Source organism: Rhodnius prolixus, unplaced genomic scaffold (assembly GCF_049639745.1).
Source record: "Rhodnius prolixus isolate KJV_2025 unplaced genomic scaffold, Rpr scaffold_3, whole genome shotgun sequence".
Lineage (NCBI taxonomy): Eukaryota > Metazoa > Arthropoda > Insecta > Hemiptera > Reduviidae > Rhodnius > Rhodnius prolixus.
The window spans coordinates 39585226-39613177 of record NW_027411603.1 but is presented as its reverse complement, the minus strand read 5'-3'; the positions used below and the strand labels follow the sequence as shown (position 1 = coordinate 39613177).

The window sequence follows — 27952 nt, the reverse complement described above, 5'->3', positions numbered from 1 at the left end:
TAAATTTGTTTTCAAAAAGGCATTTTAGGCATTGCTCGCTTTTTTTTTTAAAGATCCAGATGTCAAAAAATTGTATTATGATTCCTAAGATGATCTATTCTGTTGATATAAAAATAAACACTTTTGAAGACCAAGAAAGTAACAATTGATAGCCCAAATACGCTACAATTTGCTGAGGTAATCATAAAATATCCGATTTGGGTTCAAATAACTGAAATTGTACTTATTAGAGGTCAGCTTTTAAGAAAAGTCAGACTGTTCGACAGGTTTGGAAAACTTTAACCTATGGGTTATGGTTTGCAAAATTCGCGTTTAATATAAATAAATAGTAAAAAATAAATGAATATACACACATATAAAAAAAGGAACTAGTCAGTCTTAACAAATTCAATGAAAAATTAAAAAGTTAAGAGAGTTGATGTCAAAACTAAATCAATTTAACGATAAGTGAAGCTGAGTAGTAATTTCCATATTTAATTAATGAAAGAATTAATTTATAACTATAAAGAGTAAATTACTTTTGCTTTTTTAACAATAATTCAGGGTCGTTACCTGTCGTATTAGTTAGTACTTAATTCAGCTTGAAAATACTTAAAAATATCAAAAATATTTTCAGAGGATGTCACTTTTATTACATTTTAAATTTCAACTCAGTCTAAAATAATTAGGGCAAAAGAGAGGAGACCTTCTTCGCCAACTAGAGCTCTTATACCTTGTTATAAATATGGATTTAAATTCAAGTTAAACCTTGAATTATATTACCTATTCACATCCCTTGTTTACAATATAGAATATAAGATTATATTTCATTTTGTCATAAGGTATTCTCGAGTACTAAGTCCAGTAAATTTCTATCACTACTAATTAAGGCATAGTACATGATTTATGCCATTTCTAACATAGAATAGTCAAACATAGAAAAAAAGAAATGTACATATGTATGCGCCTCATCATATTTTTCTGAAAAGAAACTTTAAAATATTAATTTTATGTTTGATTGGAGAAAAATATTATGTATTTCTTGTGCCAATGCAACAGCTAACTAAATTCTTTAAGGCTCTTCTTCATCGAAGAATTGAAGCCTTTTTTCTTGAAAATAAATAAATGACAGCAGCTTTTCGTTGAGGCTTACCTCGCTTGATACTATTACAAACATCAATATTCTATTCCGGTTGCAAAATGTTTATAGCTTTTTTGTTACTTTAAAAGCTACTTTTGGCAATATTGACAGGAAGGCTCTTATTTACATTTTCAGTGGTTGTTTAATTTAGAGATGACTTCCATTGTTTAACTGGATCAAAGAAAGATGAGGTACAATTTTTGGACGAACGTAACATTCGTTCCTGCCAAAGAAGGCGTATATTTGTCGTCTCTATCAAGAGCCAAAGTTGTTTACTTTGATTCTAGATATTAAAAACTGTAGAAGTGTTTTTAATATGCATATGATACATGGAAATAACATAATATATAAACTTAATTATTAAATTGTAAATCTTCTGCTTAGCTTTTTTCCTCTGCCATCTTTTTATTTTTTTAAGCTTCTTTAACTTCTATTATTTGTCTTTAACTTTATCTTGATTCTGTTGAAATTACAATTTCATACTTTAAGGACCACTTTTAATTTCTTTTTATTATCATTTTCTTTTCATGTATTAACTTTTAACTTCTGATTACAAAAGATTATAAAATCCATGCAGCACTATGTTTAGTAGTGCATTATTATTTATGCTATCTTCTTTGAGTTGAAATATTTGTAAAATTTAATACTGTTACAAATTCTGAATTCAGTGATATAGTGTGTACGTTGAATAGAAACTCCGTTTAATATAGAAGCTTGTCTAAATCTAAACTCATTTCTTCCTTTGTAGTCTCTCACTGTTTTAGATTCAGAAGCAACAACGTATAAAAACAAGATATTCAAACGTTTGATTAACATAGATATACGAACAATAAGTAAGTTCCACTTGATTCCATTCCCTGAATTTGCGAATTCTGTATTTTAGTACTGAAACAAAAACAAAATACATAAGAACCACTGATTGTTTAATATTAATATTTTCATTTATAAATACAGACTACTCGGAAAATTCTGTGAAATGATCTAAAACGAACGTAACGTTTCATTTGTTTTCATTTCTATAACTTAATTTCTATCTTTAGTTCAAATATTTACAATTGAAATGTTCGCAATTACAATACACTCCAATGAGCATTTCATTTTTCACATTTCAGTAAACCCCAATGTTAGAATGTTTTTTTATCTCCAGCTTCAGGGTATTTCATTTTTTGGATTGGACTTTGATTTTTCCTCTCTCCCTAAATAAATGGAAGTATTTTTTACACATCACAAATGTTAAAAGCCGGGTAGAAGTTCAAATACTTTATTTGTTATATTTGTTTATACTACAAGGGAGAAAAGTTTCATATCTATTCTTTGATCAACTTCAGTCAGAAAATCCGACACTTATAATTACTGTGTTGCACCTACAAATAACAATACATCATAGAATCATACTACTTAGTAATAAGGAAATGTAAATATTTTTAACTCTAAATTGAGATATTGTAACTAGAATACTATGTAGTTATCACCTACTAATTATTTAAGGCTAACTTTTGGACTGAAATTGGACCAAGAATAGTTTGAAACTTTAACTGATGTAAATTTAAATAATTCAACTCAAATAACACAAGGAGACTGGAGACTACAGCCTTTGGAAAGATTTGATGAGCTTAATACTACTTCCAAGATGAGTTAACCAAGTTCTAAATGTGCATTTTTATGAAATAATAATAATAATTTGAACGGCGCATGCTATAAAATAAAACACAATGGAAACCAAGCTCAGTTAAAAGAAATATTAAAATATGAATAGAAAGAAAAAATACGTATTTATCACGTATTCAGAGAAATACAAGCGTTAACATGTTATTGATGTCTCGCATTAATAATGATTGAAATAAGGAACATTCATGGGATACTGTTCATTTAATGGGATATATCAGTTACACTATTAAAAATGTATTGATAGATTATGTACTACATTGCCTCCTTAACGACCACTCCCATCGATGCTCCACATTTGTGTACATACATCACACCTAACATGTTGATAATTGATTAATATGTAAATGTTGAACAAGGAATTGTCTGAGAATGGCGTTCTCGAACATGAAGAACACCTTGACCGTTCTGCAGGTATTTTTAAAAGTTGTGGAAATCAAAAATAATGAGTGGATGCTATAAAATGTGCTAAAGAAAATAAATAAAATTTAATGAAAAGTTGAACGTGGCAGCCATATAAAAATTAGCTGTATTTGCTATCTTGGTTCATGGTAAACGAAGAAAGTAATAATTTACCAGAGGTATCTTTATTATTTCAATTCGTTTTGAACAACTTAAGATCCCCTTAAAATTTATTTTTTTCGTAACCAAATACAATCTGAACCAAAGAACGTCATAGACTGTTACAGCTATGGAATTACTGGAATGGTAGTCGTTAAATATTTCTTCTTCCTGGTTATGAAGATGTTTAAATTAGTATAGAAAAAGCATAATACTGCAAACGGCTCTACAAGGAATATATAGGGTAAAAACCCAGTATTTCATAATTGACTCAAAAGTCGATAGCAGCGCAAAATGATAGAAAACTGATGTAGTAAAAACTGAAAGTTACCACTGCTTGTTTTTATATATAAACTAAGAATCAGAAGTAGTAGAAGATGGAACCACAACAAAATTTATATATAAGCTGGGAAAGGAGATATCGTAAAGGGACTGACTAGGGTCTACTTCTCAGATTGTAGTGGCTGTAATAAAGAGTGCTGTTAGCACTGTGTAAGCCGTCGGTTCCATTTCCTTTCTTATTAAAGATGTGCTCACTTGCTTTTATGCTTAATATATAAAAAAAAGGGTATATTTTCTTAAAAGTTTATGATTTAGATATTAATGATTTTCTCTTTTTTTTGTAATTTTTTCATCTATTTTAAAGTTGGTACATAAAATGCTCAAGTGAACTTTCTTGTCAGCTGGAATCGTATATATCCAGGAATTGGAACATATTCAATGTATATTTCCAAAATACATCAATATGAATCTGTTTCAAGATAGTATCTCGATTAAAGAAGAAGATTAGCTGAGTGGTTAACGTATACAGGACTCCAACGCGGAAACCCCTGCTTCGAATTCAGCTGCTGCCCCTAAGATTTTCTCTTCCCAGCAGTTTCTTACAGCTCAATGTCCGGTGATGGACAGTAAGAGAGAACATTGTCCGGAGGCCGGCAATGCACTAGGAAAATCTCCTTAAATAATTTTAAAAAAATATTTGATTATATAAATAATATGTGATTTATAAATTCTTTCTATTTCAGCTTTAAACTGCATTGCAATTTAACAGTATTTAACTGCATATGGGAGTGAGGGAATAGCCCTAAGTTATTCCAAGTACATATTTGTTCGCAAGCTATCCCTTTATAGCAGTGTGTGATGGATTGAAGTGAGTTCGAGTTGTCTATTGGACATTAAACAATTATCTCTTGTATTCTACGTATACTGCAAGAGTATGGGGGAGTGCTTGCAAGTGTTGGTACAATAAAATAATGTCCCTCTTTACAATCTCCTCTTCCGTTGCTAAATTGTATTCCGTACTAAACGTTGGTATCAGGGATTAGACAAACCAATGTCTTGAACTTGATAAAAGTACTGATTGCCCTCTCAAATTTTCTGAGTGCATTCCAACGGTAGTCAAGTGTTATGGTGTCAGAAAGATCATGTTTTTTACTCCAGGAGGAAGTTTGTGCCTCCATTTGTGGTGGATGGGTTGCTACATCTGCTAATTGAGAAGGGATTGAGTGATATTAACGCACCAGGTGACAGATTGGTGCAAAGAGCACGAGCTGACTGTTAATTAGAAAACAAAGGACTTCTTGTGATCTTCAGGTTATAGAAAAAAAAAAAAAAAAAAGGATTCGAAACATCTTCAAAGAGCCTAAGGCGCATATGGGCTTTGTGGATGGAGACAAGTATTCTTTCTGCAATGCAATTACAGGATCATTGGGGTGGAAGTAATTCAAAACTATTATTTCTATAATCCTACAGTAATTGACGAATTTTTGTGTAAAGACTTGTGATTTGGATGAGAGTTAGAATTTTTAACGGGTAGGTAAGAAGCCTATTCGTAAACCAGGTCCTATGCCATTTTTGAGAACCTTTCAAATTGATGTTTACTTAAAATAATGGACTCTGTAATTTCAATATAATGAACATCTAAATATTTCCTAAATTAATTAGCCATTTTCTTAAAAAAATTCTTGAAATCCTGAGGTAAATAGGATTTTTGTTTTGTTTTGTTTTTCTCCTTAAAGAACGCTTACATAATTTAATATCTGTTTTTAAACAAAAAAAGGACTGAAATTTATCCAATTTGAACATAATATGTTAAATTGATATTGAAATAAATTTTCTAATATTATTATTTGACTAAGAAACATTCAAGATTTAATAATCTGAAGCTGCCACATGTGGAAAGGAAATGAATTATTTCCTCACCACCATTTCACCTGTGATGGGTGGCCTTGCTCAAGGATTCGCATGCCACTCCCCGGGTGACATCTAAATTCATGGTATAATTCTAGACCAATATGGAATAAGTCTTCAACTTGGTTACTAACAAGTTTACACTTTTCCTAAACAGAGTTAGAATTCAAAACTAATTATCTAATACTAATTTTCTATCCATAGAAATTTGTAACTTTAATAAATAAAATAAAACAGAAACATTTAAAAATATCATTTCTTTTAGAATATCAATCATTTTTCTAGATATAAGAAGGTAACAGAAGATAACAGGTTTGTGTTTACATTGTTTAGAAATGATTTGTCATAAGAAAGTTCATAGCAACCGATAGATTTCTCAAAAAACGTTTCTGTGCAACATTCTCCGGAGGTCACCACGTTTTAAGAGTCTCCCTCGTACACACTCACAAAAAAATAGCTTCAAAAAATCTATTCTAGAGTAATACTGAACTTAAAAAAAATTTTAAAACGTTTGAATCGGAAGCTACAGTGGTTGGTAATCAATACAGAAGAAAATAATTTTTTATATTAAAGCGTAGAACATCTGATTTCTCTCGACGTTATATAAAATGTTTCCCTCCTCTTTATCCATTTTAATAAAATAAGCCACTTCTTATATTAGAAAAGATCAAAATACAAGGGAATTTCATTGAGATTTTTATTAAAAGTATGTTATCTTTTACTTAATATAACTCCCGGGCATTATGTCAAGGGGATGATTGCTAAATCTCTTCCAATCTGAGTTTCACGGGTAGATCCAACTTTTTGATTCATCCTCTTCCAACTGGAACACTAAAGCTGCTTTAGATAGAATCAGAAAGGAGGTGCCAATCACTAGTGTCTAAGAACTATCCAAGATTTACTTTCCCTATCAGTGTAAGCAATAAATATAAAATTAATTCGAATATAATAACTTCTAGTGCTCCATTTCTATCATATTTTTTTTTTTCGAAAATTGTATCGTAATTTTTTGTGAATAAATCTTGCATGTTTTCCTGTTGCTTTGAATTCAAAGTAACAATTTTTCTTTAACAGCTGAATGAATCCAAGTGTATCATTAAGCTGTAAGTGCGGGACCTGGTACAGATGGAACTTTTTTCTTTAGCTTCAGGCAATTCTTTCTATTGTCTTTCCCTGATGGAGTAAAGCCAGATGGCCTATAGCATTGTCTTTCTTTTATATTGCAAATTATAAAAAAAAGACTTTTGTTTTGTTTTTTTTAAATAAACAGGCTTTCTAGTAGGTAGATAACTTGTTACTTGCGCAAAGCTATTGTTATTGTTAGTGTTTAAATAGTAAGTCTCATTAAACTGCCAGTGATAGCATCAAAAATCTTGGCCAACAATTCAACCAAAGTACAAATACTTGGGACTAACTGTTCAACTAATTCAAATACTTATGGTAATATAAATGTTAACCACAAAAAAGGATCCAAAGCAAAAATAAGCCTAAACTTGCATGGGATGTGATGTCATTAAAAAAGAAATGCCGTTAAATTTTAATTAGTAAGTGTTTACTTACCGCGATTAAGAAGTAATGTGAGTAATGGGTGAGGCCAGCTTCTAAGCTAGGTTTTTCTATAGAACGTACAGGAAAGATACAAACGGAACAAATACAAATTATTAGTTTACCTAATGAAATATTTGATAATAATTATTTTTTTTAAAAATTGCTCAACCCTGTTCGATAAAGTAATCGTAGTTTTCAAGCTACGAGCATTAACTCTGTGTTTGCTCCTACTTGAATCCGTCAGTTAGCACGATATCTGAACTCAGAGAGCCAGAATTAGTACCTAAGTGTTGATGAATGGCCGTAATATCTTGTCTCCTGAAATCCTATAAAAGCCTCATGAGATTATTACTTAATAATCAAATTATTGATTAAATAATTAACACAATACCTTACGGATTAATAACTTACGTTTTTATTATTATAATAATAAGAAAATAGTACTCATACATCTTTCCCTTGCTAAGATTTATGAAAGGATCTAACTGGACGTTCAGTCTTCTTCTTTCTACAATTCTCCTCCCTCACCAAACCTAACGATCAATCTTAGAACTCTCCATTAATAAGATTTCTTGAAAAAAAATCTATAAGTTTGAGTCAGAGCAGTTAGTAATTAAATTTAAAGGAAAACGTTTTTAACCTTTTCCAATAAATTTATTTGAAAAATAAAAAATTGGATCGATAAAAGGTTTCTAGACTAAGAAGAATATACGAGTACTTTTTAGGCTTAATTGGAATTGAACTAGTCAAGAGCTAGTAACTTTTAGTCGATTTCGACCAGTTGATTTCTATTAAAAGGAACTATGCGTGAGAGTTAATTTATTATTTTCGTATATATGAAATAACGTTGACCTTTATTTATAACTGCTGAAGAAAATTCCATACTCCCTCATATCAACATTTATTTATTTAACTGTTAATGAAGGAAATTGGTAAGTTATAATTGAAATAAGTGGAAAACAAAATTGAAGTAAAATTAATTAGTTTCGTATTCATTAAAAAAACAGACCTGGTATTGATACATTTCTTTGGAAAGCTTTGCAAACCAGTAAACGAAGTTTTTAAAACACCATTTGTGATAAAGATTTGGGTTTAATATTAAAAATACTATTTCTTCTGTCTGGAGAGAAAAAAATGGTTTAAAAATAAAAATAGAGAATACCTGAAATAATGTGAAAATTTTATCTTCCTAGCCTTTTAACAGAGTTTCAATTAATTTCTGGAAGAAGTAGAAATCCGTCCCTCGCTATTTCTGTTATCTCTTTTTTTTTCTATTTGGGTATCCTTCGTACGTTTATTTTTGTGTTTATCTTCCAATCTCAAATTCTTTTAAATAAATTTTCCTTGACCTTAAAACAAAAAAAAAGGATAAAGCTAAATGAAGATATCTTATCAAGGTTTAACCATAGGGAGAACATTTGGAAGTTTCAAACAATCCAAAATATACTTTAATGAAAGTTTGGATTTTTAATTACTTACAAATAGGTTGACAACAAACTTCTATCTTTGCCTCACATCTGTAAATATAATATAGTTTAATTTAGGAAATGTTCGAAGTTCTTGCAGTACAAGGTAATAAAAAGTTATATCACATTAGGATTTTGTTTTTTGTGAAGTAATTGCCGATATCTTTACATAACTAATTGAATCCTCTCTTTCATCTTCGTAAGAACTATATCTTAAACTATCTTATAATGCAAGCACTATTTTAAAGTCCTTAGTAGAAATTTAATTTAATTTAATGCAAACTTGCCTTAATCCAAATTTCGGTAAATGATTTCTTTGAACTGTTTACAAATGTCTGTCAGGAAAGTATTTCTCTCTACCTTTTTGTACATTTTGAAGCCTTTTGTGCACTTTTGTTGATTTTCCTCAGTTATACTGAACTCAGTTCTTTTAAAGAAAATATAAAAAAAAACAGCTTGAGAAACGTAAAATGCGAAAATATTTGAACTGTTTCATCCATCTGTAATTATTTGCTACAATCATTCTACATGGAAAAAAAGATACATATATCACAGCCTATTCTTCCTTCTTCAGAAATTGACATTGAAATTTCATATTCCCTAAAAATGCAGCATTTAATTTACACAACTGGGACAGTAACCACTACTGGAATAAAAAACAAAAAAACCGTTAGTTTGGAAATGTGTCAAAACTGTTCACAAACCCATGATGTCAATAACTGTCAATAACTGACAGGCATTGAACGTTACAAACTTTACTAAATTCACAGCCTATACTGGACTAAAATAAACTGAAATTTCATTCAGAACTACTCTCAGAGAAGCCTGTATATACTCAGAAATTTTATTATTATTATTATTATTATTATTATTATTATTATAGTATAAATATAACTATATTCTTTTGCAGTGTGAGGTGCAAAAATGGTAGCCAAAAAAGCTGCTGAAAAATAGTCAAGAAATGTGGCTTGCCATAAATTGGTGGAAGTTTGCTGAATTCAATTTAATACAAAGAAACATCTTATCAATATGTACGCCGTACATACTGTCACAGTTTTTTTTGTAGTGAAATGTCTTTTCATTGAAGAACAATCCTCTGAGGGCAAGCGACAAGCTTATTACATTGAGACCGAGATGAACTATCCCATGTTGGATACTAACACAACCAACAAGTTCTTGCGATTGTGCTCAAATATGTTTCGATGATAATTGCCCATAGAAAATACTATGAAATGCAAATTCAAATGAAAAAGAAGAGACAAAAAAACATTTGCTTTAGACCGATGTTAATTGCAAACGCTTCTGACAGCACAACTGCATCTAGAGCTTTCAACAAGAGCCAATAGATATCGTTTTAGTTACCTAAATTAACTCTGTTGATATTTCTGATTTTAGTGATACATTTAATATTTTGGTTCAGTTGTTGCTGTTTTAAAATCTTAGAAAAAGTTGTTCAAACGATTCCTAATTACATGACTTTTTTCTAGTATTTACGGAGAAAAAGTGGATTGGCTGTGACTTAATTCGCACTGATATTTTCGTGGGATCTACAATCTCTTCTTTAATAAAGGGTAGATGATGGCAACAATCTAGTCATTTGGCATCATTATTATTATTATTTTATTCTTAACAGCGTCTTTCTACCCGTCCTCCCTCGAAATCTACACCATCTACTTTCATTATTTTTGTGTTTCATTAATTTCTAGAGCTCTAATTAGTCAGTAGCTCTAAATCCACTTCATTTATTATACCAACTTTCACCTTCAGAAACTTATTCTGGAGTAGGGACCCTTGTCATAATTCTCTCTTTATCCTTTTATTAAATTTTCCTTCTTTCTTTGCTTCATAATTAACCTGCACAATATCAAATATTACCTTCTCGCCAGTAAATAATTTTACTCTTACAACAAGCAGAGTTTACTGTGGATGAATTCTAAAAGGCCTTCAACAGGAAGATTGCTGTTGATCCTTGTTAACTCTGCCATGCTTCTTTTACTAAAGCTAGAAACAAATTTGCTCAAAATAGTAATTCTTCAAAAACTCTAAAAGCCAATTTAGAAATTTATCATAAAATTACAATAGAAAACGATACTATCTATAACAGTTACACAATTAATATTAATTGGTTGGTCTGTACAAATGGTTTATGATATTCACTAAGTGATCTGGTGCATCGTTGTGCATGCACTTTCAAATAATTATACTTGTTCATGATGTAGCAGTGAATTAATTAATAATTAGTTGAAATAATGCTACACATTGTTATTCTATATGATAAGTAAACACAACTGTAATTATTATAAGTAATAAGGGGAAAAAAATATCTTTTGTTTGTTTAAGTCTTAATTAAGTTGTAATGACATCTTAACTTTTCCCATTGACGCTGACGTTTTACTAAATTAATCCTCCCTCAGTTTATCTGAATATTTTCTTTTAAACATGTTATTTTGTTGGGAATCTGCTTAATCATAATAAGATCTGTTCAAAATTATTTGACAGAGATAAGTTACCATAAATTAAGCATGGATATTCAATAGATATATTATGTATTAAATCTCTTCTAAACTTTTAAATACATAATGTATTTCAAGAAATACAAGAGGGATTTAATTTTTTTTTTAGATAGACATTAGTTGGATCGTTAAACATCTAGTAGTAACGACAAGATTTGGCAGAGTTTGGCTAACATTGGTTAGAATAAAAAAATAAATAAAATAATAGGCAATCAGCTTATTAAAATTTCAGCATGTTCAACCCCAAGTCATTCTATAAACCGAGGAAGTTGTTATAAACAGAAAAGCCTCCCTGTTTTTCAGTACCTTACAATCAATATCTGCTTTGTGAACTGATTATTAATTATTTAGACAGAATTTGACAGAAAAGCGAAAGCAAAATCAATTGGCTTGGTGTTTGAGGGACGCAATATTTATGTTCTCAATTAGCGTTCATTGGTCACTCTGATTGAAACTCTGGTTAAAAACCAGATGGGAGGTACCCCAGTTCTAGACATTTTTATTTATTTATTTTTTTATTACATTATTTACTATTACTTAAGAGTCTTACTGACGATGTTTTAATGGAATCACTGTCAAGTTGATTAAAATGGAACTTAATTGAAAATTAATTTGCTTTGGAATTCGTTTACCGAATGAACTTGGCCGACTTTTGAAGCATCTGTGTCACAGTGGTTCTGTCGGAAATCAATAATCAAATATTCGATTATCGTAGATTTTTTATAATTGTACCATCTATTTCAAAGTGTTTTGGGAACATCAATCGTTTTTAGGAAAATGAAAAATCTTTGGAACTCAACTATAATAATGTCATCATCCTAACTAATTGCCTTATTTTGTATCTAATTATTTTGACTATGAATTGTTGATTATTGTTGTATTTACTAATTTTTGGCGTTAAGAGAGTTGAGAACCCAAATGCAAATGTTTTCAGAAAAGCAGATCAGAGGAAATAGTCCATAATTTTATTCAAGTTTCCATAGTGACTACAATACAGGTGATAATTCTGGCATTATTTATGCAGATGTATGAATGCTGGAATCCGTTGTTGAAGACGAAACAGAAGTGGAAATTGACGGACATTTCCTAGTTTTTCCAATAAAAAGAGCCTTGAAAATTGGATTTGTGTATTTGGTAAAATAGTTCGCTGTATAGTAAAGCATAACTATCTTTTCTCTTTTTACTAAAAGTTAAATTGAAATTATCATAAATACAAACAAACAAATTTTATTTAAATACAACTTATGTATTTAAATATTAAATACAAACAAACTTTCAAAGTACAAATATTAATTCTGATTTTACTTCAATTACATATAATCATTTAAGCTGCTATGTAAATTGAAGAGAAAAGAAAAAGTTTGTAAAATATAAATAATGCATGATTCATAAATATTTATAAAAGGATATGATGAAGAAGTTTGTGTTAATAATTAGTACATAATTAACGATGAAAAGGATAAACTGAATTTATTTTCTACTTTAATTAAAATGTAATTTATGCTTTAATTTTATTTTCATTTTTTAAAATATCTTTTTCATGATGATTTTGTAGTTATTTTAAACTTTTTTTCACCTAAATTAGCTGAATGTATTAAATAGATGAAAATTGTTGGCCGCACTTCTGGGAGCTGATAACAAATAAAACAGGCTAATCACTTCCACACACAAAAAGGAACATTTTACTGAAAAGGAACATTAGAGAGAAATCAAAATTCAATCCTTCCCCACTTTAATTGCATTGTCGTGGAAAAACTACTCAAATAAAAGTTGTGATGCTACCAGCAACAATCCTTCCAATGTTGTCAGTAAGTGAAATCCATTTGTTTCACTTTAGTGCAATGAGAATACAAGCTTTAAAAAGAACAATCCAATCCCTTAAATGGGGCACAAAATCATAAATTACGTAGTTTTTTGGTCCCTTGGAAGAAAGCCAATCCTCGCTTCTGACAGAAGTGCCCATAAAATAATTTTTCTGAAGAAAACATTTCAAATAAAACTTTATAATCCACTATGAGTATATTTTTTCTCCACAATTTAAATTTGGTCATTGAGAGATCATTTTGAGAAAATCTCAAAAAGAAAATAACCCAATCAGTAAAATATCCTTCGTGTTAAAAAGTTTAGGACGCTACATAGTCGCTAAGCCCCAAAATGAAGTTTAATCTATTATAATATATATAGATTATCTATGTATATAATTTTCAAGACATTTGGTTCAAACGCAGTCAAAAGCATTTTTTAAAATCAAATAAAAGTTATGCTGAGATGTTTCTTAAATGAGAAAAACACTCAAAATTTTAAGTATAGCATGCATATTTTTGGTAGAATCTGTATCTCTCAAGCAAAATTTTAATTGTAAAGAATTACATACTGTAACAAAATGGATAGTAAAGATTACAAAGAGAAAAGTCGATTCTCCTTTCTATTTATTTCCTTTTCCTTTTCATTCTTTTCAAATAGATAGTAGTTCCTAATCCAAATAGATGGTTTCAAAAATTGAAAAATAAAATAAATTAATCTTTTGCCCCATCTTAAACTCTTTCAGAAGTTATAATAAAATATTTTCCCAACATATCCTTTCAATATAAGCTAAAACTTTACATAATAAGAATCGCAAACTTTCTTTCCTGCAAAAAAGTTGAACAAGATTAAAAGAACTAGATCTTTGTATGAATACAAATGATAGGAGAATATCTATTCATAAATGGACGGAGCAAGTTCTAGGCCAAATACTTGGAGCATACAGTAGAATAGAAAAACATGTAAAGAAAAAGCTAGGTTCTTTTTTTGGTTCCAAAGCAGAACATTAGTTCAAAGAAGAACTATTCTTCAGGTCTCCTATCCTGCCATAAAAAAGAGGTAGCGACTTTCATTAGCTCTTTATACTATCAGAGCGTATGATCATTCTATCTAATCTTTCTAAATTTATTTTATTTAAGCAATATTAGTGAAGAAACGTCGTTCATCTTTGTGATCGTCACTACTCCAACAGCAAGGGCCACTTAGAACATCAAGGAGTATTGGCAGGAAGGGATAGAAAAGTAAGTGACTCTGGTAAATAAAAGATCCTATACATTCAGCTAATGTTTTTAATTAGATATTGGATTCATAAGGACAGACAAGGAATAATGGCGATTAACACTAAAGGTTGGGTTAGACACAATGACATTTGTTCACAAGTATTTCGATTGTAGAATTTGTTGCTCCAGAAGAACAAAATGTACACATATACAAAATTAACAGAGTACTTTTTTAAAAGTTATTTTATTTAGTAAATTGAATGATGGGACTTTTGTAATCGATTCCTAAAAAGAATGAAAACAATTTCATTTGCAGTAATTGGAATTAACTGATTAGAATATATTTTAGTAGACAGGAAAATTTAATAGATATTGGAGGGCGTGGCAGTGAAATAAAATATTTATTTGAGTTTCAAATACAGTAATACCTGATATATTTTTACTTTTGTATTTAGAAGCAATTTAATTCTGGCAGATTTCATTTTCTGATATTAATATCAGAAATAAATTTTTTTATTCCTTTATATGGCGCTTAATAAAAGCCTTTTATCACTTTTATTGATGTAAAAAATTTACAAAATCAACAGTTTGATTGGTGATCTTAGATAGTTTTATAACAATTTTATATTTTTTATTCCATCACGTATTTTTTTAAATTTATCTTTTAGCTTGATTTACAACTCCTACTGGCAACAAATGAATATAACTGTATGAGGGCTATCCAACGATGACTATCTTGAGTCGGCTAACTCAGGATACCTATGAAATGATAAAGTGTTCGTGAGATCAACGACGCTGAAGCCTTCAGCAAGGATTTAAGGAAAAAGTAGTTTTAGACAGGTTGTGAATGAGCGGCTTGAAGTGTTGGAAAAATTGGTGTAACGGGATTTGGCTAAGTCAATAACAAAAGCTATTTTTAGGTCAGTGTGGATAGTTTGATTGTTAATGTAGAAAGGTGCAATAACGATGGTCTCTCGAGTATTTTTGATTGGAGGGATTGGATGCGGTTAAGATTGGAGGTGCTTAGCTGTACAATAATGTTCATGTCCGTATGGCCAGATTGGGGCTAGCAGGGCTGTGTTGACTTTTTTGTTTTTGTTTTTTGGTTCATTAAGGTCAATTTGGATCGTTTGTCGATTAGTTTTTTGATCATAGTTATGTAAGTTTGCTTGAGGCAGGTGTTGGGATCCAAGTGAAGTTTGTGTGATGTGTTTTGGCATCGTTGATCTTTATTTTCCATTAGCAAACGATGAAACTTTGACTTCCAGGATATGAAGAGAAGACTGGATGACAGTAATAGATGAAAACTTCAAACCTACTTTGAGGGTAAACCGTTCTGGCAAACTTATTATGAAGGATCTCATACCTTTTTAGTCATAGATTTTTTACCATACCAATTGCACAACATGCATAAAATATCAAAACTGCAGTAAAAGTTTTTTTGAATAAAAAATACTCGCTAAGAGTTTAAGTCAAAAATTACTTATAAAAAAGGAGTTTATATTTTTAACTCTAAGATAAAGTTTTTTAATAAAATTTTCAATTATAAAAAAAAAGATAAACTTATTCTTTCACAAACTTGCTATTTCATTCTTATGTCGTAACTTCCTAACAAACATTTCTGCGGTAATAAGGGCTCTACTTAGTCTTGTATAACATATATTTCCTTCAATTCGCATCTGACCTTTCATCTAATCCAAATTCAAAAGAATGAGGTTTTTTTTTTGTAGTTAAAGATAAAACTTTAAAATATAAAACCAAAAAATAAAAATCAGATATAATTTTCTTCTTTTTTTTAAACTAATTTCTTGGGCTGAGGCCAACTACAGTTTTGCGTATGGGTACAGATGACCCTTCCTTCGGCCCTAGAGATAATAAAGAATAAAAACAATACTCTACGGCTCTTGTTATCTATTTCACTTAGTCAAACTTCTTGAGGTAGTTAATTCACTGAAGCTTATGATACGACAGCAAGGTATTCATCCCAAGAGATGTCTTTTATTTACCTCATTTTATGAAACATTTATCTTAACTTCTTGGATTACCTTATAAAATGAACTATTTATTTACTTCTTCTCAACTTGGTTAAATATATTTTTTTCACTTGAAACAATATTCCTCAAGGAATTCCTTTTTTAATTTAAAATTAATTTCAGGTTCAGGTTAAAATACTATTTTAACGAAATGAATACTTAATAATGTCAGCCAAAATCAATTAAATACACCAAGAATCCAAAAAGCAAAGCTAGTTTTTCTTTCATGAAAAATACAAGTAAAACTAGCTGCAAACATTAGAGAGGCAAACAACAGAACTAAAAATTTTTTCGGCTCGTGAGATTCCCAGTAAGCTGAGCACATATTATTGCACTATTATATTATATAGCAATCATTGCTTTAAATTATTAACATTAAATGGTGTAATTTTTTCCAGATATTTGTGAAAGGTAACCTAATGTTGGAAAAAACAATTAATGAATGAAACAAAAATCAATATTTATTTTTACAGTTTTACAGAAAATTGTTCAAATATCTTACAAAGAACTATAAAAAGACAATAATAGTATCTTACCATTTGGTCAAACGCTGCGAAGCTTGTTAAATGGCCTCATTATGTGTTTGCTTGTGAATTCTATCTGCGTATCTAGTTATTTCCCTTGTTATTTCCAGTAGCAGCTTTAATTAACTTTCTACTTTATAAAGATTATATTTATCTCTATTTAATGTAAACGTAGATTTTATTCATTATCTCGCCATTATTAAACTAAAATAATATCTAGATGGACAGCTGGTCTCATTCAGTTGTGACATAATTCTTTTAGCTTCAAAAAAAAAATGAAACATATTTTTAATTGCCACCCAGTGAGTTAGGTATTAATTTTTATCTATGCTGACTGTGTTCGTCATCAGTGAATCCAGTAAATGTCCGTTTGTGGAGTAGGAACATGTTGTATTCCTCTTCATCTCGATTTTCTGAACGATTTATGAGATAAACACCATATGTTCCATTTGAAATCACTTTATTTTCACTTTAAATCGTCTGAAAAAAAATGGAAGATAATTCATATTTTATTTATTGGTATTATTTGGGCTAAATGTGTCCTATGTTACATAACCTTCAGAAATACTCGAAAAATTAGGAAGTTCCGCCTCTTTACAGCACATCAACTATATTCGCCAAGCGATCCTCATACGAGGGTCATTTGAAAAGTCCGTGCAAAAATAAAAACTACTAAATTTTTTGGGGTAAACCTTTTCTATTTTTCAACATAGTCTCCTTTTAGGCTTATACACTTCGTCCAACGCTGCTCTAGTTTGTTGATCCCTTCCGAATAATAGGATTTGTCCAAGTCTGAAAAATAGCCATTCGTTTCTGCAATCACCTCCTCGTTTGAATAAAATCTTTTTCCCGCCAGCCATTTCTTCATATTGGGGAACAAATAGTAGTCCGAGGGAGCCAAGTCTGGAGAATAGGGGGGATGTGAAACGAGTTGGAACCATATTTCCATTAATTTTGCGACCACAACTGCTGAGGTGTGAGCTGGTGCGTTGTCGTGATGGAAAAGGACTTTTTTGTGGGCCAATCGTGGGCGTTTTTCTTGCAGCTCGGTTTTCAAACGGTCCAATAACGATGAATAATATGCACCTGTAATAGTTTTACCCTTTTCCAGATAGTCGATGAGGATTATTCCTTGCGAATTCCAAAAGACAGTCGCCATAATCTTTCCGGCCGAAGGAACGGTCTTCGCCTTTTTTGGCGCAGATTCCCCCTTGGTAACCCATTGTTTAGATTGTTCTTTAATCTCAGGAGTGTAGTGATGTATCCATGTTTCATCCACAGTAACGAAACGACGCTTAAAGTCCTGCGGATTCTTCTGGAACAGCTGCAAACCGTCCTTGCAACACTTCACACGATTTCGTTTTTGGTCAAGCGTGAGCAATCGCGGCACCCATCTTGCGGATAGCTTTGTCATGTCCAAATGTTGATGCAAAATATTTTGTACCCGTTCATTCGAGATGCCCACGGCACTAGCAATCTCACGCACCTTCACTCTTCTGTCATCCATCACCATATCATGGATTTTATCAATGATTTCTGGAGTAGTAACCTCAACAGGGCGTCCAGAACGTTCAGCGTCACTTGTGCCCATATGGCCACTCCGAAAATTTTGAAACCACTTATAAACTGTTCTAATCGAAGGTGCAGAGTCACCATAATGTTTATCAAGCTTCTCTTTAGTCTCCTGAGGCGTTTTGCCTTTCATAAAGTAGTGTTTAATCAACACACGAAATTCTTTTTCGTCCATTTTTTGAAAATCACTCGACTTCCTCGATTCAAACGAATGCCAAACACAAAGAAATAGACCGATCTGGCTGAAACTTGGTGTGTGTTCTTCCAAGAGATGCTACTAACTAAACATAACCTCGATACGCGCCAGTGGGGCTATCTCTCTGACTTAGCACGGACTTTTCAAACGACCCTTGTATTTCTGTACCGAGAGGGCTCATTTTTAAACTCTTTTTTAATCTCAATAAGTCAATTAGAAATTTTGATAGAAGATAAAAAGAAAAAATATATAAGATTCAGTAGTTTTGTGTTTGAGAGTACGATTATTATTCTGACAAAACAAAAAAGTCACTATGTGATGATCATCCAGTGTTCACGACAAAGTACTATCAACTTGAGAATGGTCTGGATCCCTAGCCAAAAACTTGTTTTTAAAGTTTAAAAAAAAATGCTTTCTTTTTGCTAAAGTAATCCAAAATAATATTCAAAAAATTGTCAGTACAAAGTATTTAAATAATAAATTTTGTTAAACTTAGCAGATTTACATTTATTATGTATATTAGTACAACAAAATGTAATAACATGTAAAAGAGAACAGTAAGGAAAGTATTAATTGGGCACGAATGTTAACATTCCATATTTGGAGCAATTAATATATCATATATAGATTCGTGAAGGTGGTTTAATGCATACAGCAACACATATGCAAGCTTTAACAAGCGAAAATGAAATATGGTTTAGTATGCGAAGTCAATTTCAAATAACAACTGTTTAACAGCAACGCTAACTTCTCTCTAATAACAGAAGCCTAAGCACATAATACGCTGTTCCAATCTAGTTTCAGTGCTCCATGATTACTAAATATTATTTGGATCCGCAATTAATTACTTCATTATTAGTGTATTTACATTATTTAACGAGGGAAAAAAATCATTTCTTTTTTTTAAGCAATAATTGTGGAAATGGAGTGATTTTTGTTGATTTGTGTATTCCATTTTGTAATTTAATATGGATGCCTGCCCTTCAATAATTGTAGAAAAACTGTATTACACTTGGGAGTGGATTTTATTTGATCATAGTAATTTATGGCCATCAATCTTTTAACGATGCCCTGAGAATGATGATGGTTATTTTCTAGCGAATTCTAGATTGATTAAACAAGTTGATTTATAACACTAAACGACAATACCGATATTAAAATATGCGCTTATTAAAAGTGATGGATCGTTTGGTAATAGCTAATGGGTTTTAGTAATCTCAAAGATCTGGTAGCCTCCAGACAGCAGGGGAACGTCGTTCAGAGTTTACGGAATAAAAATCAATTCCACTCCTTCACAAGTTAAGTAATGATTTCTGCGTTATCTAAAAACGGTATTAATTATTCTTTCTTAATTCCTGTGCAAACAGCTTATTTCTCTCCACTTCCAGCCTGGGCTGCTAAGAGAAAAATACAGCTAAACAAGTACAAGCCTCTGCATTAACATTTATTTTAACACCTCTTTTAGCCGGCTTAAACAAATTGAAAAAGTTTAATTCGCAGCTCATCCAATTCAATTAAAAAGGTGCAAAGTTAATAATATATCTCTAAAAATTATAAATAATTCTATTAAAAATACTTGGAAAATTTGTTTCAGTTATTTTAAATATTCGTTTAGGACTACTAAGTTCTAGAGAAATATTTACTATTTGCGTCAATGAGGAACTATTAAAATAAATAGTATTTAAAGTACAAAAACACTTTAAATTACAATTTTTTAAATGGGCTAGGATGTCTATATTGGAATTAAAATTTACGCCGTCATCAAAAAACATTCTCCCAGTTATTATTCAAGGATTGTTTAATATTTCTGCACCGACTGTTCATTACTGCAGATCTGACTGCAGACACCGCAGCACCCAATGTCCGCAGCTAAACCAATTTTTGCTAACATAAGGATACGAATATTTCTGTTTTTATTACATTTTACTGTTTAATTTCTCTTTTTAAATTGTAAATGGATTCATAAATGATGTTTTTTGTTTTACACAAAAATGTATAAAATTATGCAGTAAGAAAGAAAATTGTTCAAAATGGTTGACACTGGATAATGGATTTCTACTTTTTTCCAATAACTTTCCTATGAATGTGTTACGAGCTTTCACATTCTCCATTTATTAACAAAAACATTTAACAAAAAAATTAGAATACTAATGGGCAAATTCAAATGAGGGATAAAGTTGACACAGTGTTAGCTTTGTTTACTTTTCAATAACTCTTTATTTATGTTCAACATTGCAATGTACATGTTTGTTTCAATATATTTGTCAGCAATTCAAGATGTTCTTTAGATTTCAACTGTTTTAATCATAAGATTGTTCACTAGAGGCTAACTTTATTTTGAACTGATCGCTGAATATCATTGTTCTAAGCAAAATGATTAACATTAGTTGAAGCTATCTCGTTCCTTGCATAAATTGGAGTCTGCCGACTAATTTAATTGCACTAAGTGAACTGTAAAAGCAATGAAGAAAAATAATAATAAATGTTTTATTCTATCTAAGGATTGAAATATTATTGATAGTTGGACAGCAATTAATTGTATATTTTTGCATTGTGCTCAATCGTATTTTTTAGTTGCAACTGGATGAAAAAGTAAAATAAATATTTTGTTTATATGAATGTTGTTTTTTTAAATTCTTTTCGAATCGGGATATTACTTTTTTTAATTAAAAATTTAATTGTAAAACAAAGTTGTATCGGCACTCACAAAGAGTTCAGTATTGTTTAAAAAAAATTAAATAAATAAATAAAAAAATCTAAAATACAAAATGTTATCTCCCACTGTTTTCATTTAATGTTATTATAAATACACTATTTTTTGTTTTTTTTTCTTTTAAAATAGAATTATTTTTTTTTAACATCTTTATGATGTTATTATATCCAAACAGAGTAAGTTTTCTGGAACTATTAAGCTGGAAAATCATTTACTAATTTATTGACTCTTCAGCTAATTGTATTGGGGCTAATTGTAATTTTGGAACTGTGCCATTTTTAAAGATCCTGGCAGATAAGATTGCCGTATTATATCTTCCAGTTTTATTAGATGAAAAAAACTACCTAAACAATTTACAATTATGTAAACATCTTGACAGTCGAATTAGAAGTTTTTCTCCTGTTATCTCTTTTTCCAAAAAAATGGTTCTTTACTTGAAACTATTGGCATCAAATGAATTTCAATCTTTCAATCTCTTAGACCAGGACAATTACTTAAAAGCAAAATTTCCAACATATCTTATATTTTTTGATTCAATATAAATTAAGTTTGGCCCATGGCCAAAATAATTCCTTAAAGAGTGTACAAGCGCCGGTTAACGGTGGCCAAAATTTATTGGATTAAAAATATGGCCAATGAATAATTTTTCCTCTTTCATTTCGGCTAAAATGCTGCATTTAAGAAGATATACTGTGATTAAATAAAACTCAGGTTTTTAAGGTAGAATATATTAAGTAGAGGGGCGTTTCTCTTTTTAATTAAGGACACCAAGAGATTCTCATTTATCTGTTACAACGCGACAGGTATACTAGATAAATTTCTGAAATAGTGCTATTAAAAAGTGATTTACTATTTTAGCGCACAATATGCAAATCAAGGCAAATTTTATTACGACAATTCTTATTAATGGATACTTCATTAACAAATATTTCTTTATTTATTCGTGTGCTCTTAATAAAATTTATTTATGTGACCAGCGGCAAGAACTATGGGTCAAGCTCTCTAGGTGGTTATGTTTTTGCTTAATTTATGTAGAACAGGTTTTGGATATGACAGCAAACCAACCGTTTGCTTAGTGTCTATGTTCTCATTTATCAACTTGTTTTATTCCGAGTTAATTCAAGAGAATCTCATAGAATGTTATTAAAAAAATCCTGTTTTTTTTTTTGTGTGTTTAACTTCTTCAAGAAAAACATAATTTCACTGCATAAGTATGAAATTTAAAATATTAATATCAGTTAATTTCCCATTGCTTCTCTTTAAATCACCATTGGCTGATTAAGTCATATTTTGAATTCTTTTAATTTTTTTTAAAGAATAAGATGGATATTTAATTTTACTTTGTCTTAAATCCGATTTTTGTTGATTTGTTGACTACCTTCCTACCTATTTCATTCCATTAAAACCCTATGACATTCACACTCAGCACTAAGCACACTCATCCATTATTCTTTTCTTGGTTAGCCTTCCTTTCCAATTAATTTCTTAACACGTTCTGTATTCTGCAAACAATGAGGGCATAAAGTTGTTAATGGTTTTACTTCGAAAAAGAAAACAACAACAGAGCCGATAAAAACATTATCAGGTTTTGTACTGGCAGGTCCAATTCTCTCAACACTAGAGCCACCAACAAATTTTAAGGGGTCGAAGTAAAAATAAACTTACTAATGAAATACAAAGTATGTAGTGGGTTAAAAAGCCCAAAAGGCGCCTAAATTTTCATCGCGTTTATCTCTAGGTCAAATCAAGGACAAGCATCAGTAGAAAGAAATTTTAAGATAGACTAATAATCATTGACGAAGATTATTTATTATTAGCTTAAACGCACCAAATAATTAAGATATTAAAACTGCATTATTAAGAAAGTAGCTGTATCATGGTTAATCGTTAAACATTGCAAGCAAAAGCGTTATGTGAAAAAACAACAAACATTGACACTTTCTTCTACTTTATAAAAAATAAAATATGAGCAATAATGTAGAGAAATGTTTGATATCTTTTATTATAATGATATATTTTTAAATGAAATTAAAATTCCACCGACGGTCTATGACCATGATTATGTCTTTATAGATGATTGTTTTATTTTGATTATTGTATTTTTAAATGAAGACTTTAAATAAAATAAAAATAATAAAATTTAAATAAAAAATAAAAAATCGTCAGCAATAAACTGTCTAGAAAGTTAAGAACAAATAAAATATTCAAGTCAGAGTGAAAAATTGTATTAAAACTTACAGGTATCTAAATTAAAATGTTTAAACCTGTGAGAAAAAAAAACGGACTTGTATTGTAAATTTATATTCTTAGAAGTGTAAATTAATTAAAAAATAAAATGAAAAACACATAACTTGAAGCAAAAGGGATAACAAAAAGTAATCATCTAAAAAATTCATAAAATCAAAAGTAGAACTAATGTGGAAAATTTATATAAAATTTTCTAGCGAAATTCGAAGCTGTGGAAAAAAAAAATCCTTTTAAGGACAAATTTATGCAAAAAGAAAAGTATTTTTTTTTTAATTTTGTTTTTTTCTGGTTATAAGTAAGTAAGTTAATGAGGAAATTTACCAGAATAGTGAATAAAAAGGCGGCAAATGTAAGAATTATTAATATATAAATAAAAGTAAGAGACCCTGCGTAACAGATCTAAATTAAGAGAGGTAAGAAATGATGTTAGAAAAGGTTTGAGGTTCACAACTCTTGGCTAAGACTAAAAAATAGCGAAGGGCATCGCGGGTAAAAAGATATAAAAAGGGAAGACGTACCATTAGTTAAAGTCAATCCTCACCAGGCCACAGTTAATCAGGTTATGCGGTTTCTGTTAAACTTCTATTAAGTCGTTTTTGGTCTTACAATGTTTTGGTACTAAGGATCTTATTTTAAAATTGTTGGAGTCATTTTAAAGAAAATCAGGGAACCTGAGAAGTAAGCATAGTTTACTTGATCTCACAAATCTTGTGGTATCATTCTTAGTTTTGTTAAAATTATTTATTTATTCATTCCAACTATCTTGCAGCTAATCACTTTCTACACACCACAAAAATAACGTTAGGGCATTTTCTTCAACTGATTGAATAAGATCTCGAGGAATCGTTCCTTGATCACTATCATTTTACAGCACTGGGGTCTGGGGAACGATCTTCTTACATTGAAAGTAAAAATTACCATTTTGGACTGAATAAGTTGTGAAAGTCTTTGTATTATATTAAATTCCCAACTTTGATGGATTCTACGGCTAGCACTTCATAAGCCTGTTTTTTCCCTTATTTTTAAGCACTTTTAAATGAAAATATTGTTATTTTTTGTTGAGTGCTTTGTTCATTAGCACTTGAGTTGTTTACATTTTCCAGTGTAGTTATCGACAGCTTGTAGATGATAGGAATAAATTAACTCCTTCGGATAACTAAGAACTGTGCAAGCGATATCTCCAAAACAAAAACTTGCTAAAAACTGGTGAAAATTTAGGATGATATGATAGCCTAACTGTATTTAATTTCGAGTAAATCTATCAATCATAATATAGTTTATCAATACATTTTTTTATACTTACTAAAAACCTATCAGATTTATTTGAAACACCTTAGCAGAGAGATTAATTTGGGGGAGCTCTTGGGTAACTGCCAAGTTCACATTCTATCTAAAAACCCATCTACAGTTACTCGATATAATTAAAAGAATGGATACATTTTCAACTTTAAATGATACTTTCTAGCACTGATGTAGAAAAACACCTATGAACATGTTAGGCACTTTTATTTGAAACACTTCTAGAAATAATGATATTAAATAGGGGCATAGAATTTGAATAACCATATGAAAGCTAATTTCGTGTTGATTCCAGCGGCACTTCATTGATTACATGAATTATTGTTGGGTAACAAATTCTGAGCACAACAAAAACAACACATAATTATATGTTAACCATTTAGATCTATTATAATACTATTTGTGTATATGTGGCTATTTCTATATGCTTTGTCCAGAAGGAAAAACAAAACAAATTCTAATAAAAAAGAACAACAACTAACCAATTTTTGAATTGGAAGATTGTTTGAAAACACAAATTAAACTGCAATAATGGCAGAATGTGAACAACGTTCAGAATTATTATACTGTTTCAATATTGGCCGGGCCGTTTAAGTTGCCCCGAAAATAATTACTAATATCATGAATTCTGCCAATTACCAAATTTTGTAGAAAACATTAAATCGTAGCATCGCGTGCTTTGAATTTTCTACATGTATTGTTCCTTTTCATGTACCATTTTATTTTTGTTAAATTATTTTACTACATAGAAAAATGTAATTACTAACATTATCAAGCTATTAAATATTTGTATTAAATTATTATAATTTTCAAATAAACCTTTTTACCCCTCGCTTAATTAATTTTCTCATTTTGATCTTATACTAAGAAAGAATTTAAAGAATATTACATAATTGCTTGATATATTATGTTTTATTAACTGATAGAAAGTGTTAAATTTAACTGGTTATGTTTTAAATTTATTACAATAGTTTAGAAAGTACTATTTCCATGAACATTTTTCTAATTTTATTTTTAAACTAAAATTGTCACTGTACACCACCAGATCTTTTTACATAACTCATTCAGATAGATGAATAAAACATCACATTAACATTCTGCCAGAATTGCTTATCAGGTGGAAATATAAAGCCAATCCCACTTCAAGCGTACATATCATCTTCATTCTTCGACAAGTCACTCTCTCTAATCTTCATCCTTGAGACTACTAAACCCTAAGTGTTGAACAATTCATTGGGAATCACACAAAATTGTAAAATGACTTAACAGGCGCTACAAAATCTTTGTTGTGGAAAAAAACAGACTTCTTTAATAAAATATTTTTTGGACATACGGATGTGGGGTTTGAGAGTTAACCAAACAATACCACTTTTAACAGTCAATCCTTCATGTCATTAATACTTAGGAAAATCACAAATTCTACGTACAAAAGTATCCATTTGAGTTCTCCACTTTGGCCTCTAATTTCTTTGACAATCAATTAAAGTTAGCTGTAAAAACAATTCCAGCTCATTCGCAAACTTTCCTCACTCACTACACCAAGCATTCATCCCTAGAGTCTGAAATGCTGCTGGCCCAAGCGACCATCTTCCTTCAAGGAACAACTCTAACTAATAAACCGAAATTTTGCATAGAGTTCCTCCACAAGAAGGCATCTCCCCACAAGGTCTCATGACATGTGATTCTTTTAACAAATAGATTCTCTTATAACATATTGCATAGTTGTGAATGTCTAAGTAAACCGTGTTTTTATATGCGAAGCTGTTTTTTTTGTTTTAGTTTTTAAATCTTGATTTAATGTTCGCATAAATTTTGTATTTGAATAATATATGTAGGTGAGTAAGAGACATTATATTATGCTAATGTAGACACTTTGAAATATTGTGCACTTATCTTTTATCGTTTTTCCAACTGTCTTGGTTAGTCATGTTTGTAATAAATTAAGGGTTAGTGAATCGGCAGGTCTTAAATCAAATTATAATGTACTTTTCACATAGTTCTTTCGATTTTTAAGGTATACATCTTCCACCTTTAAAGAAGCTCCTGACAATGGTAATTTCGCAGTGAGATAGTATTGATAAAAATTGATACTGATATTGATAAAATTGCTCAATGGCCATGGACGATAAAAACCTTCTCATAATAGTTTGTTTCATCAGACTTGAAGCATTTTTTAAAACTTATGTTGATGCTGCTTTAGAAAATATTGTATGGGGAGAGAAAAATGATTTTTTATTTAATTCTCATTGGCTACCGACTGAATACTTAAGAATTAAGTGCAACTTTGTTTTATTTTATAACTGTTTACAAGAGAATTCATTCAAGAGAAAACATTGCTAGTGGTTAACAATACATTCCAATTATATCTTTACTGAACTTATTTTTTCATAAATTTTGGGAGAAGCAAAGTTTTAAAGCATTTGAATAAGTTTCTTTGAACCAAATATTTTCTTTTATATAATTTTATTTAGACATTCATTTAGTTCAGAGAATATGGTTAGTGAATCTCTTCTTTTTCCAAAGAAATACTTGAGATGAAAGCACGAGAGCAGATGCTTCCCAGCGCTAAAGCACCATTCCTTTGAACAAGAGAATTTTTATTGACAAGTATTGGCATTATAAGTATTTATTGATAAGTATATAAGCCTTCCACTTGTATTGGGAGTACAAAGTGATGCTTGCAAGGGCCTCTACTATCAAATATGACGGCGTTATAAGCAGATAACAAATTACAAGAGACTAAGCGAACAGACATATTACTATGTTGATAGCATTGTAATTTAGAACCGAATAGAACCGAAATATCTTGAAATACTAAAATAAAATTACACGCCCGATAAACCACGCAGTAATAATCTAAAAGGATATAAACATTAATAACCAATGCTGGCCTTTTTTCTTCTTCAAAGCTTCTTACTGTTCACGGTCCAGAAATTTAAAAGAACAATTAATATCCTACATTTTTTGATAGTTTTTAGTTAATATAAGTATAAGTGCATTACAATATGAAGCTGAATGTAATATTCTTCAATTTATAAACTTTAAGGCAGCCAGATGGTAAATTAAATGAATAATTTAAGGAAGGTTGCCAGATCGCTCGAGGGTAGCCAGCTTATACATGGATAAGGAGAAGCAGACAGTATTCACTCAACTATAAAATGAGTTGTATGCTATTTCTTAACCCTTATCAGAGGGTTCTCGATTTAGTGTGTAACTAAAAAGCACCATGGGTGGGTAGGTCATCAATGGTAATGTAAACATCGTTATTTTATATCGTGACAA

The 27952-nt window shown here is 30.3% G+C and overlaps 1 protein-coding gene and 2 long non-coding RNA genes across 5 annotated transcripts in view; 2 read left to right on the top strand and 1 right to left on the bottom strand.

Moving 5' to 3' along the window:
• LOC141452675 (neuropeptide F receptor-like) overlaps positions 1–27952 on the top strand; it is a 290310-nt gene that overhangs the window by 133852 nt on the left and 128506 nt on the right. The gene's annotated exons all lie outside the window — the stretch shown is intronic.
• Positions 110–26262, bottom strand: LOC141452687 (uncharacterized). Its single transcript, XR_012457539.1, has 6 exons — positions 26098–26262; positions 16656–17123; positions 10312–10551; positions 8838–9050; positions 8247–8433; positions 110–2005 (listed from the first exon to the last, which is right to left on the bottom strand). It is a non-coding gene; the product is annotated as an uncharacterized lncRNA (long non-coding RNA).
• On the top strand, positions 11927–16657 carry LOC141452688 (uncharacterized). 3 transcript variants are annotated; one of them, XR_012457542.1, is made up of 5 exons: positions 11933–12556; positions 12649–12871; positions 14006–14107; positions 16243–16429; positions 16518–16657. It is a non-coding gene; the product is annotated as an uncharacterized lncRNA (long non-coding RNA). The 3 variants fall into 3 exon arrangements; XR_012457541.1 differs by having other exon boundaries at positions 11936–12556; positions 12666–12871; XR_012457540.1 differs by having other exon boundaries at positions 11927–12871.